This window comes from Prionailurus bengalensis, chromosome C2, assembly GCF_016509475.1.
Source record: "Prionailurus bengalensis isolate Pbe53 chromosome C2, Fcat_Pben_1.1_paternal_pri, whole genome shotgun sequence".
NCBI lineage: Eukaryota > Metazoa > Chordata > Mammalia > Carnivora > Felidae > Prionailurus > Prionailurus bengalensis.
Window position 1 is genome coordinate 135314790 of NC_057350.1, and position 13330 is coordinate 135328119.

Below are 13330 nucleotides of genomic sequence, written 5' to 3' on the forward strand. Positions count from 1 at the left end.
GAGAAACATTACTTAAATTAGAGGACAACTCTATGTCACATATTCCAATTGGTATAAAAACACATCTTACCTGCTTGAAAAAGGCCATTTACTGGAACAGCTACACAAAGCGAAAAGTGAAAACATAAAAGTGATCACAAAATAATACAACGATGAGGTTCTTTGAGAGGTGGCTTATGGAAAATAGTCTTTTTACTGTTCATTCATTCATTCATTCATTCATTCAACAAATGGGGCCTATTTTGTGCTAACACTGTGCTCGGTTCTGGGGATGCAGTTGTCCACAGCAGACGTAGTTCCCCTCCTGAGTTTTCAGTGTAGTAGGGAAGAAATATATTAAATAATCGCGTAAAAAAAGCATGGTTAAAGCCTGTGATAAGGACTCTAAAGGAGACATCCAGGGCTCAGCAAGCCTTGGATAGAAGGCGGCACCTGTGAAATGAAGCCGACAGCAGATTTCCCACAAGCCCTGGCATGTGGGTATTAGGCCACATTTAATCTGATTTTGAAAAATAAACGTGTCTGAGAGTCACAAAGTAAATTCAATAAAAGCTGTACAGAATCGCCCAGTTCCTGAGAATTGCAAGTTGCCCTCACCACCCCGACCATCCCGGCTCTCCACATCCTCCTTCCCCACTGCCCTGCTTCACTTTTCCTGATGGCACTACATATCCTACTTGATGGGTTATTATTTGTCCATCTCCTCCAATCCCCATTTGAACGCAAGCTTCACGAAGATAAGGGGTTCTGGTCTGTCTGCTATGCTGCTGTTGCCTAGTGTATAACAGGTGCTTTATAAATATTTGTTAAAAGGGAGCTGCATGTCCAGGTAGTCGAAGTCTTTCCACCTCTACAGTGAAGAGTCCTGGCTCCTAGCGATGGGCAGCCTCTCTCACTGTGCTCTGGATTCCATCCTCTCACCTTCTGAGATCGTTGCCCTGGCACCTTCCTCTCCTGAATCATTTTCTCCTTCTCTGTAGTGGCATTCCCATTAGCATACAACCATGGTGTGTGTGTGTGTGTGTGTGTGTGTGTGTGTGTGCGCGCGCGCGCGTGTGCATGCTCACACAAGCGCCCTTGCTAACTTATCCTGTGAACCCTCATCTCATCCTAGTTACCATCCCACTTCTCCTCCTTCCTCATGACATATTTTTTCAAAAAGCTGTCTTATGTGCTACTTCTGCTTCTTCGGTCCTAGGCCCACTCAGGTCTGGTTGTGGCCTCCTTGCCAATGTGCAAAAACTCCTCCTCCTAGTCATGGGTGACCTCCACAGTGCAGAGCTGAAGGCTCACTCTTATTTTATTCTACCCTTGTCAATGGTTAACCCCCTTACCCGCCGCTCCTCTCACACACTTCCTCGCTCGGCTGCCATGGTTTGCCAGCACCTGTGTGACAGCCATCTGGCAAACAGAAGACACCAAGTAAACATTTGTCAACTGAATGACTACCTCCCAGATGATTTGTAATCTTGAAGTATCTCAGGGGTATTATCTTGAAGACCAGTTACGATTATAAATTATTTTAGTTGCAGGAGGTAGTCCCACTCCACCACAATACCAAAGTTTGTATTTTTATTGCCCAAATCATTAATAGAAGCTTATTTTCTCACATTTTGCTTCTTTTTTCCATAAAAGTAGGAGATCGAAAATCAAGTTTGAGGGATACATTTACTTGATTTAACTTGAATTTTACTATCATTTCCTTCTCTCAGATCTACCTGACAGCTCTTACATAATAATTCTCCTACATTTTATAGAACAGCTGTATCCTTGGCGTTGCTAGATACAGCTCTAAGATAGAACTGATCCATAGTCCTATAATAAAAGAGAACACTATGCTTCTTCCTTTCATCAAGTTTTTCTTTAATGGTACTCGCTAATATTATGGGCTACATATCGGAGACTTACATTACTTTGGAGCTAGGACAAATCAAATTTAAAACCTGGAATTCGGCTTTATAAGAGAAAGAGTTGCTCATTTACAACTCCACGAAATGTGAAAAAAATTTTCAAATGATTCTTTTTGTATCAAGTTTTATCTTTAAAGAACTGAGTTATTTCATGCCCTTCCAAAAATTGTTGAAAATAACGTTTCCTAATGGAGATAAGGATATATCGTGATTATACACCACTTACTTCCAGTTTCCCGCTGCTTCCTAATGAAGTACGGCATTCTCAATTTACAGACACTACAGCTTAGCAACAGAGAAGGCACTCAATACATGTTTATTGAAAAATAAATGAAGGAAATGAAAAGAACTCGTAAGTTGTGGATTAGGAAGGCATTCACCTCTGGCACTGTATTTCACTCAGCAGCCTGCATGCAATCCCATGTCTTGTTGCATTTTAGTTTTGCTTGTTTGAAGGCAAGATTCATAATTCACAGATATGAAGAAGTTAAAATGTCGTTACCCTTTTTTATGAACAAAAATGTACTAGTCAAATTCCCATACTGCCAGCTGTAAAATTTATATGTTGATAAAAGTACTAAGAAACTGCTAGAGCATTATCAAGAGAATATGGTTAATGCATCTTCATTACTACTAATAAGCACAAAAAACATAGATCAAGCTCATGCCGAGCAATTTTTCATCTGAATACCTCTTAAAAGGGGATGAACACCGTTTTTCTTTTTTGGGTATTTTTTGTTTTTAACCAACTTCCCCCCTCATTCACTACCCACTGCTTCCAGAAGAATATTTTCTTCTCAAAACAACTATTGAAGGTGATTCTTCAATTATTACAGATACAAACAACTGTAAAACATGTACTTCTAGGACAAACATGCTGTCCATAGTGTGTTCGTTTTTCAGGATGATAATTTTTTGACCAAAGGTAGCTAAACACAGATCTTAAATATCTGTAGCAGCATTCTTTACTGGCTGTGATGTACGTTATTAAGTCATGTGTGCTGAGTCAATGAAAATTAATGCGTTTGTCAGAGATCTGATGGACACTGAGTACTGGGTTGGATTAACAATGGAGTGTAACGTGTAAACACTGTTGAAATAAATAGTAAGAGGACTCTGGAGTTAACAGGACATTATATAAATCTAATGAGTAACTAATTTTGTGTAATCGAAGTCTTTCATTATTATTATTTACTACATACTCTTATTAAGTAATAAAAATAGTACAATATAGGAGGGATTGTCTTCAAATTGTTGCCAAGACCCTACTTTTTGCACAGCCTCATTTAGCAGGTTAAATCAGTAGCGATGGGACACTTACCTGAAGATTCAAGAGTCATCAAAACAACTGCATCAGAACCCAACCTGGCTTCACTGTTGGGCCTCTTTGGTTCACTTTCTAAAACTGGGTGACTCTTGCTGCCTCTTGCCACCCACCTGATCTCTTACCGCCTGACTTTCTAACCCACACTCTCCTGAAAGAGCTTCTAGTGTTTCCAATGTCTTCTTAACTGCCAGAGGCATGAGCTGTTTTCATTCAACTTCTAAAACTTTTCTAAAGCTTAAAAAAACCAACCAACCAAACAAACCAAAAACCCAGAACATTATCACGTGATCACGTTTGTAAAAACTCTCCACAGCCACGGAGATTTTCCTCTCCTGTTATCCAAGCTTTGACACCACCTCAGGCTTTCTTCCTTTCTATCTATGGATTTGTTTTTCAGGTCTGATATTAAGTATCTAATATTTGTTTACTTAACTCCTTTTTCAATAAAATTTTGTTACATGCTTGTTTATATTTTTGTCAAAGGAAGAGTTTTCCATTTATTTGTAATTATCTTTCTCAATATGCTAGTTTATATTTTTCTTATTATTTCCTTTCTGTGTTCCCAAAGGTTGAATGCTTGGTTCGTTCATCCATTCATCCATTCATTCACTTGTTCAGTTCCCTCTCTTTCCCAATAAAAGCATTTAAAGATATACATTTGCATCTGATTATAGCAACAGCATCACAGTTTTTCCCACACATTTTCTAAGTAGTCCATTGGCTCAATTGTTATTTAGGTACATTTTAAAGTTTCAGATGGCTGGGTTTGTTTGTGTTTAAATATAATACCCAATTTGTGGTACTGAATAGGAAAAGAGGTATCAGAAGACTGAAAGTGGGGGAACTGTTCTAATTTTTCAGAAGGATTGTAGAGACCACGAGCCAGAAAATGGACTGGCTTATTAAAATTTTTTTTTTCCTAATTACTTGAAAATGGTTGTAGTCTATCACAAGTAGCCAGTATGGGTCACTAAAAACAAGTCATTCTAAGGCAACTTTATTTCTTACCTGAGGTGTTAAAGTCTGTAAGATTTACCAAGGTATGTCAGTGCTGTGGATAGAATGAAAGATAATGCATCCTCAGTTATAGTTGGAGAACTGTACCTCAAGTTTATTGTTGAATGTTCTAGCACCCACCAAAGACTTCTGGTGATGACATGTGTCTCAGACTTGGTTCACAGACCTGCTCACCAGTCCTTTTTATAAGCTCATAATCTGCCTTTCATCAATGAGCTGCATAACTGGGGAGAGTTATGTAGCCTGCTCTCCGGACTAAAGTTTCCTTATCTTTAAGACAAGGGGGCTGGATTATTGATATTTTGGGTTCCTTTTAGATAGAAAATTCTATAATTTTGTGACTGGAAAGAGAACAAATGCTTACTGAATTTGAGACTAAAGGCCTGCAGAGACACCTAATCTATTAGACAAAGCAATCAAAATATAAAATACTCTCAACAGGCTAGCATGAGAAATGAATTAAACAGATAAAATTTAACAAAGATAAATAGAATCTTAAGCACTTAGGTTAAACCTTTCTATAACTGCACATTACACACAGAATAGAGAGGTATGGGCTAACATGAGTTCACATTAAAACAACAACAACAACAACAACAACAACAACAACAACACCCAAACATTAGTGTTTTAGTTTGGTCTGCTAGGCTAATCTGAGCCCACAGGGACACTGCTGAAGAAAAGTAAGATTTTTAGCCTGTGTTAATACTAAATGAGTGAACTTTTGGTTTCCAGTCTGGCATGTAAGAAGCTTGGAAGTTTCCACTTTGTCCTAACAACAAGAAAGAGTTGAATAAATTGAAAAAAAAAAATCAACAAATTTTTCTTAGATCCATAGCGTAAACTGCTGTCCCCAAATCAGACAGACTGACAGGTGACTACAGAGAATCACAACTTCCTGGAGCAGAGACCCATAGGAAGCAGCACTGGAGTAGGGAGATATGAAGTACAATTGACAAATCTTACTAGGGGCTCAATGGGGACCAATCTGACAGATAAACTCCGAGGGGGACCCAATCATGAGGGGGTAGCCCACACTCCTGAGTTTTATCTCCTGGAGTTCTACCGATGGGAGAAAAATTGTGCATGCAACAGGTGGAATGGAAGGGAACCATTTTGAAATACATCTGAACATTCTGTTTTTCTTAACAAAGTCTGCCCTCAGGAGAAATCATACAACCCAAATCTAACCTGCTGAGGTTTTATCAGAGCTTAACTGACCTGGAGGAAGGGAAATACCCAACCCCACACCCCTCTAGTCACCCTGTCCCACCCACGTTGGGGAGGCGGATGAGAGGCATGTGTGTTCACAGTCTGAAGGCACAGGCTCACAAAAAGACTGACACCTCATCACAGGACTATAGAATGGTTCTTCTCCTCCCACACCTTATCACCACATTACTATAAGTCCATTTACAGCAGTTCCTTTTACCCACTACATATATCCAACTATCACAAAAAATTTATATAAGACTTACTGAAAAAAAGTAGAAAGACACAGTTTGAAAAGACAGAGCAAGCATCAGAATCAGATTCAGATATAGCCTGCTCTATCTGTTGGAATTACCAGACTGGGAATTTAAAATAACTATGATTAAAACGCTAAGGGGTCTAATGGATAAGGTGGACAGCATGCAAGAACAGGTGGGAAATGTCAGCAGAGAAAAGAAAATTCTAAGAAAGAAAAAAAGAATGAAGATAAAAAAAAAAACTGTAACAAATGAACAGTGTCTTTCATAGGCTTATTAGTAGGCTACACACAGGCAAGGAAAGAGACTATACACACTCTTGAGGTTGAGGAGGTTTTAAAAGAAATTCTCCAAACTGAAAAACAAACACAAAAATGACATAAAGAAAATCACAGAAGAGAATATCCAAGAATATCCAACTGTGGGACAACTATAAAAGGTATAACATATGCATAATGAGAATACCAGAGGAGAAGAGAGAAAGAAAGGAACAGAAGCAATATCTGAAACAATAGCAACTGAGAATTTCCCCAAATTCATGTCAGACACCAAACCACAGTTCTTGAAGGAAGCTTCAAGAACACCTGGGAGGGTGAATGCCAAAAGAACTACACCTAGGCATGTCATTTTTAAACTATATAAAATCACAGATAAATAAATCCTGAAAGAAACCAGAAGAACAAAACACCTTACCTATGCAAGAGCAAAGATAACCAACTTGTTGGAAACCATGCATGCAAGAAGAGAATGGAGTGAATATTTAAAATACTGAGAGAAAAAGCCCCGCCAACCTAGAATTCTGTACCCTGTGAAATTATCCTTCAAAAGTAAATATGGTATCTCTATGTAGTAAATACATATTATCTTTAATAGTAATATAAATATGTGACTAAAAATACTAGGTGAGTGCCTACATGGCAGAAGCTAACTGCACAACTATGGCAGACAGCTTTCGCTGAGGCATTAATGTCTGGCAGAACTGAATTGTGTCTTTATAAAATGGAGTAGAACAGTGGGGAGGTATGAAAATTATGCTGTGAGAGGAATGGCTTAAAAAGCTGGGGGGGGCGAGTCTTATAATATCATGGGAGCTGTCATGGGGGAAAGCAGTCCTTTTGGCATGGCTTTAGAAAACGAAATGTGTTACGAAAGTCACAGAAAACAGTTCAAAAGCTCTAACACAGGAAATCCTTTCTAATGTTTTAACAGGCTCTATTTAAAATAATAAGTGTTCCAATTCTGGAACTGTGTAAGAGATTGGAAAAGCACCTTCAGACACTGTGGCTTTCTAGTCTTGGCCTGGGTGAGACATAGGCTTAAATGAAAGGCCCTTTCCAGCTCTAGGGATTTATAATCTGCAGTGTCAAATGGCTTCCACCACCATATTCATCACATTGTTGAAAGGGCAGGACCAAATGAGAGGCCTGTACACTAGTCTAGGCCCTTGAGGAATGCTGACCAAACCCCATCTCCAAGCTTACGGGCCTGTTTGCCCTGCCTCCTTATCTCTACCTTCTGTTTCTATTCTGTTCTTTTTGCCCCTTGCCCCTCCTTCTTCCTCCACGTTCACTGTCCTTTCAAGATGCTATTCTTCCCCCTGCTCTTTCATTTGTTTCATAGTCTCCTTTTCTATCATTTTCTCACCTCACTGTACCTTTTTTCCACCATAAAAACATAGAACTTATTTTAAAATTATTTTCTTAAGTGCAAAGCGTAGTTGGAAAAAGTAAATATGAATATGTGACTTTCGTTTTTAGATAGAAACAATATTCTCTTTCCATCTGTGCTAGCTTTCTAGAAATCTACATTAGTGACCTACCCTCAATGGATTACGGTTCATATTTATTTCTTTCATGCTTATAGACATAAATATTTTATTTGGAAATTCAAAACAGCTGTCAGGGTTGCAACATAGTACTTTTCAAGATGATTCTAACACCTGAGCTAATTTATGGTGTACTTTTGTTTACAAATTCTGTGAGTTGAAGACTTCAAATTCTATAAAATGAATTGGTTTCTACCTTTCTAAATTCTTTATCTTTAAAGTTGAGAGTAGCAAATTTGCTTCAATGAAAGACATCTATATGTAATTCTAAATTTGTTTGCCATATTGTGAGGTTTCTATTGTCTTAGAAAACAAACTATCTCCACATCTCAAAGAACTCTAGATTTGGTAGGTCTTTATTAAAACAAGATGATAAAAGTTAGTTTGCTATTACTTATTCCTTAGGAGTCTGACTTTTGAATGAAATGTACTCCTCTCCTCTATAAGGCTATGATTATTTTGCACGTGGAGGATACATTTTTGTTACTGTGTCATGAAGCAAAAGGAGTAGTGCTTTTAGGGATAAAAAGGCTGGCCTAATGCATGGTTGGATATAAGCTAGCCTATAGGGGGCTTACCTAATTAGGTCTGAACACCATTCATAACATTTGTCAAACTAACATAAGAATAATAAATATGTATTGATTGCTGTGTATACAATCATTAGATCAACCCTCTAAGACTTATCTATAGAAATAAAAATTGAGGTTTCTATATCATACCGTTAGTCACACTGTTGCTTCATGCTTACATGACAGAGCTCTAAAAAACAAAACAAAACAAAACAAACAAACAAAAAACACCTTGAGGGATAGCAAGCCTGGGTGAGCTTCCCTAGCGGCAGCACTTATCACATGTTGTCATATATTGCTACTGGGAGACTTAAGCACTCCACTGGGACTGGACAGTTGGAAACTTGTACCTAGTTTCTCCTACTAGACTACAAACTTTTTCCTTTCCTGATTTCAGTCTGTATCCTTTTGTCATAACACACAGTACCCATGAGTGGAACAGCTGTGCAGAGTGCGGTGAGTCCTAGTGAGTCACTAAGCTGAGGAGGGTCTGGGGACCATCAAAAATGGAGACTAAAGGGAGGCAAAGATTTCTTAGGTAGGAAACAAAATGCACTAGCCATAAAAGAAGAAACTGAAAGAAGAAACTTCACTGAAATAAAATTTTTCTGATCATCTAAAGACATCACTAAGAAAATGAATAGACAAGCCATACACTAGGGAGTAATATTTCTAGTACACATATGTGACAAAGAATCCTATCCAGAATATATAAGGAATATATAAGGATATATATAAGGAATTCCTAAAATTAAAAAAATCCAAATAACCCATTGAAAACAGGTAAAAAAAACTTGAAATAACACTTTATAAAAGAAGACCTATATATCAGTGATATGTTATGAAATGATGCTCAACATCATTAATCATCAGAAAAACGCAAATTAAGCCATAAGAGATACCATTTTCATATCAACTGGAATAAATAAAATAAAAAAGACTGACATAAAAATGTTGGCAAGGATGCACAATTACGAATGTTATACAATGATGTACAAGAATGCAAGCAATTGGAAACCCCATATATTCCTAATGGGAGTAGAAAAAGATACAGTTACTTTCAAAACAGGTTGTTTTGAAACAGGTAGTTTCTTATGAAGTTAAACATTCATCTATCATATAGAGCAATTTGTGTTTACCTAAGAGAAAGAAAACCATACACCTATAAACAACACTAACAACAAACAACAGCATCAAAACACTTGTAGAGAAATGTTCATAGCAGCCTTATTCATAATACTCCAAATCTTGAAATAACTCAGTTAATGAGAGAATAAACAACTTGCTGTCTGTTCATATGATGGAATACGACTCAACAATCCAAAGGAAGGAACATGGATACATGGAATATGGGCGAACTGCAAAGACATCATGCTGAACGAAAAAAAAAGCTAGATACAAAAGAGTGCACACTGCCTGGTTGTATTTATATGAAGTTCATGAAAAGGCGAAACCAATATATACTGTAACAGAAATCAGACAGTGGTTGTCTCGGGATGAGTGGTTGCAAATGACTGTAAAGGGATACGAGGGAACTCTCAGGTGAAAGAAATATTCATGCCAGATATGTTGTTTTAGATGGAGGTTACATGGGTATACACAACTGTCAAAACTCATCAGATAGAATACTACGGATCTGTGTACTGGTACAAATTATGCATACATTTTTAAAAAAAGGAGAAAAATCTATTTACTCTGGATTAGATAGGAGACAGTATTAGCAATTTATCTAAATTGGTTGGGTAGTAACAACTCTTTGATATGACAGAAAGAGCACTTCAGACACAGATGTGCTTATAAGCACAAACTTAGTTATTTGAGCACAAAAGTTTCACAAAGTTACATTTATATAGAAATCAGGGTTCTCTGACATTCTGATTAGCCAATTAACTACTAATACTGATAACCATGGACTTCTTGGCTTTATAGCTTGGGGAATATTATTAGCAATTATTTCTTTTTTTAAAAAAAAATTTTTTTTTTCAACGTTTATTTACTTTTGGGACAGAGAGAGACAGAGCATGAACGGGGGAGGGGCAGAGAGAGAGGGAGACACAGAATCGGAAACAGGCTCCAGGCTCCGAGCCATCAGCCCAGAGCCTGACGCGGGGCTCGAACTCACGGACCGCGAGATCGTGACCTGGCTGAAGTCGGATGCTTAACCGACTGCGCCACCCAGGCGCCCCAGCAATTATTTCTTTACCATATTTTAGCAATAAAATAATTCTGAACAATTGTAGTCATTATGTAAGTAAATATAATAAAGCCTAATTTATTATTTTTTTAAATATTTTTTTTTCAACGTTTATTTATTTTTGGGACAGAGAGAGACAGAGCATGAACGGGGGAGGGGCAGAGAGAGAGGGAGACACAGAATCGGAAACAGGCTCCAGGCTCTGAGCCATCAGCCCAGAGCCCGACGCGGGGCTCGAACTCCCGGACCGCGAGATCGTGACCTGGTTGAGGTCGGACGCTTAACCGACTGCGCCACCCAGGCGCCCTAATAAAGCCTAATTTAAAAAATTTTGTTGACCATGTAAAATGGAAATTGTTGAGGAGAATTTTATCATGTCTTTTAGGTATTCAAAACAGTATTTATTTACCTAATCATTAAACTAAAATATTTACTAACCATTATAAATAGTACCAAGTACAGTGCTAGGAATATGAGGATTCTAAGATGTGGCTCGTGACATCAATATGAGTTATTCTACAACTGAAGCTAAAAAGCACTCACTTATTTCACTAATACCTAAATTTGTTCTTTGTGGCAGGTATTGAAGCAACACCAATGAATGAGACAGATGTGGTCACTGCTCTCATGATGTTCGTCATATTCTAATGTAAGATTGTTGGAAGGATCCTTGTGCTTCCTGGAACCCTGCACTTTCTCAGGACATTCTAGTGAGGCCAGACCTGGAGAGGAAGGAGCCCTTCTAAGCTGAGGCAGATCCTAATCCCAAGGAGAGATGCAGAACTATTAGTCACCAGGCATTCCTAGGGTAAGAATGGATTGGATGCCATCACGCTTTAGTCACATGGAGCCCAGCTAAGGAATGTGGGATGCATCTTAAGAGCTCAGGGTACTCTCTTTATTAGAATCTTCTTTCCCTGGAGCCTTGCTTCCTCTAGGATCTCATGTAGGGTTTCTGGCAAGAGGCCTTCTGCAGAAGGTCCATCTACCAGAATTATAATTCTGGATTCTTTCATCATTGATATGAGTTAAGTTGTTTAAGCTCTGATGGGGGTGCAGAGGAAAGCTGGCATAGTTAGCACACAGAATGTTATTGCTGAGCTGATGCGTGGAGAGATCATGAACTAAGCTTGGTATTTTCTATCTCTAAAATTTTGGCGATATGAAACTGCTTAAGTAAAAAGACCTACAGTTGTGGAATGTGTAAACAGTCACCACTAGATAAAGTGACATGTGCTCTGGAGGCACTACTGACCACTCACGTGCCGTTATCACATCACCTCTGTGGAGCAGAAAGAACTGCACATTTTGAGAAATTGTGTTGTGTCCTTTTCAAACAGAAAATCCATGACCGTTCTGGAATAAAGAAGGTATGTGATTCTACTCTTAATAGAAGCAACTGCAGTATTTAAAAACTATGGAATTCTGTTCCACGACTACTCAATTGGGCATTTTAGTAGTTACAGATTCCTAAATAGATTGATAGGTTCCACTGAAGACTGGTCACAAATTAGATGTACTTATTTTTTTTATAGCAGCAATTTCTGGTTATTTAAGGACAAAATTGGAATGAGCTTTGAGTGTTAAATTGTCGTTCCGAGCTTAAAAGTTGAATGAATAAGAAAATGTCAATTCCCATTTTTAAAAAGAAATTTGCAAGTAAGTAAAATCAGAGCACAGTGAATATTATGCACACACGTAATGGAAAATCTACCACTAAAATACCTAGGCACTTGCTTTTAAAGACTTAATTATAGCAATCCATGGTAAAGCAGAGACGAGAAATCAGGCTTCTTGATTTCTAGAGATATTCTTATCCATGAAATCACATGTCATCTTTGCATCCTTATCCCTTATTTGGATAAGCAACACAAATAGAAGTCCATTACCATAGATATAGCAGGTATTACGTCCCTGCTTTTCAGGTGTCTGCCTGTCTCCTGTCTATTTTCTATTCATTGATCACTGCTGGGGGTTCCCCCATGAGTATATATACTCCTCTGGATCCTTCCCATCTCTGTCTTGCTACTCAGTGACAGCTCCAATGCATTAACTCTTTAATAGCTTCTAAACAGCTAAGAAAGTAGTTGCAAGGCTAATTATGGCTGAAGGGCCCAGTCAGGTAAGAGCATCTTTGGCCTTAAAGAGTGAAATGGACTTTACCAATGGTATCACAGCTACAGGGGCTTTTGATGATGGATAAAGTGGTGATACTGACATGGTAAACAAACCTCCAGGCCATAACGTGGTGGTTATAAGGGTTACATACAGAATTGGAAGAATTCTTTGGCAAGATTATCAAGAATTAAGGGTATCTATGCACCTTCACCAGTACTAGCTTGCCCATTCATTAATTTATTTTAAATCACTTTATTGAGGTATAACTGACATACAAACAGCTGTGCATATTTAATGTGTACAACTTGATGAGTTTGGGGATAAGTAAACATCTATAAAACCATCACCACAATCTATGCCATAAACATATCCATCACTTCCAAAAGTTTTCTCTCTCCCTCTTTGTTTTATTTTTTTTTTTGTGATAAAAATGCTTAGAATAAGATCAACCCTCTTAGCAAACTTTTAATATATACTAATTAATATATTATTATTATAACCTATGGGCACTATACTATACAGTAGATCTCTGGGACTTAGTCATCTCTGGCTCATTTATTTTTTATTTATATATATTTTTAAAGTTTTTTTTTTTTTTTGAGGGAGAGTGCATACACGCATGCAAAGGGGGAGGAGCAGAGAGACAGGAAGAGGGAAAGAATATGAAGCAGGCTCCCCACTGTCAGCACAGAGCCCAAGTAGGGCTCGAATGAAGGAACCATGAGACCATGACCTGCGCCAAAATCAAGAGTTGAGTGGGATGTTCAACTCACTGATCCACCCAGGTGCCCCTATTTTTTCAATTTTCTAATTTGAAAGGTGAAAATGATACTGTATTGTTGTTTTAATTTGCATTTCTTTGACTAATTAGGAGTTTGGATAGCCTTTTGAATGTTTG

The 13330-nt window shown here is 38.0% G+C and overlaps 1 protein-coding gene across 11 annotated transcripts in view; it reads right to left on the minus strand.

Moving 5' to 3' along the window:
• TBC1D5 (TBC1 domain family member 5) overlaps nt 1-13330 on the minus strand; it is a 548599-nt gene that overhangs the window by 70494 nt on the left and 464775 nt on the right. The gene's annotated exons all lie outside the window — the stretch shown is intronic.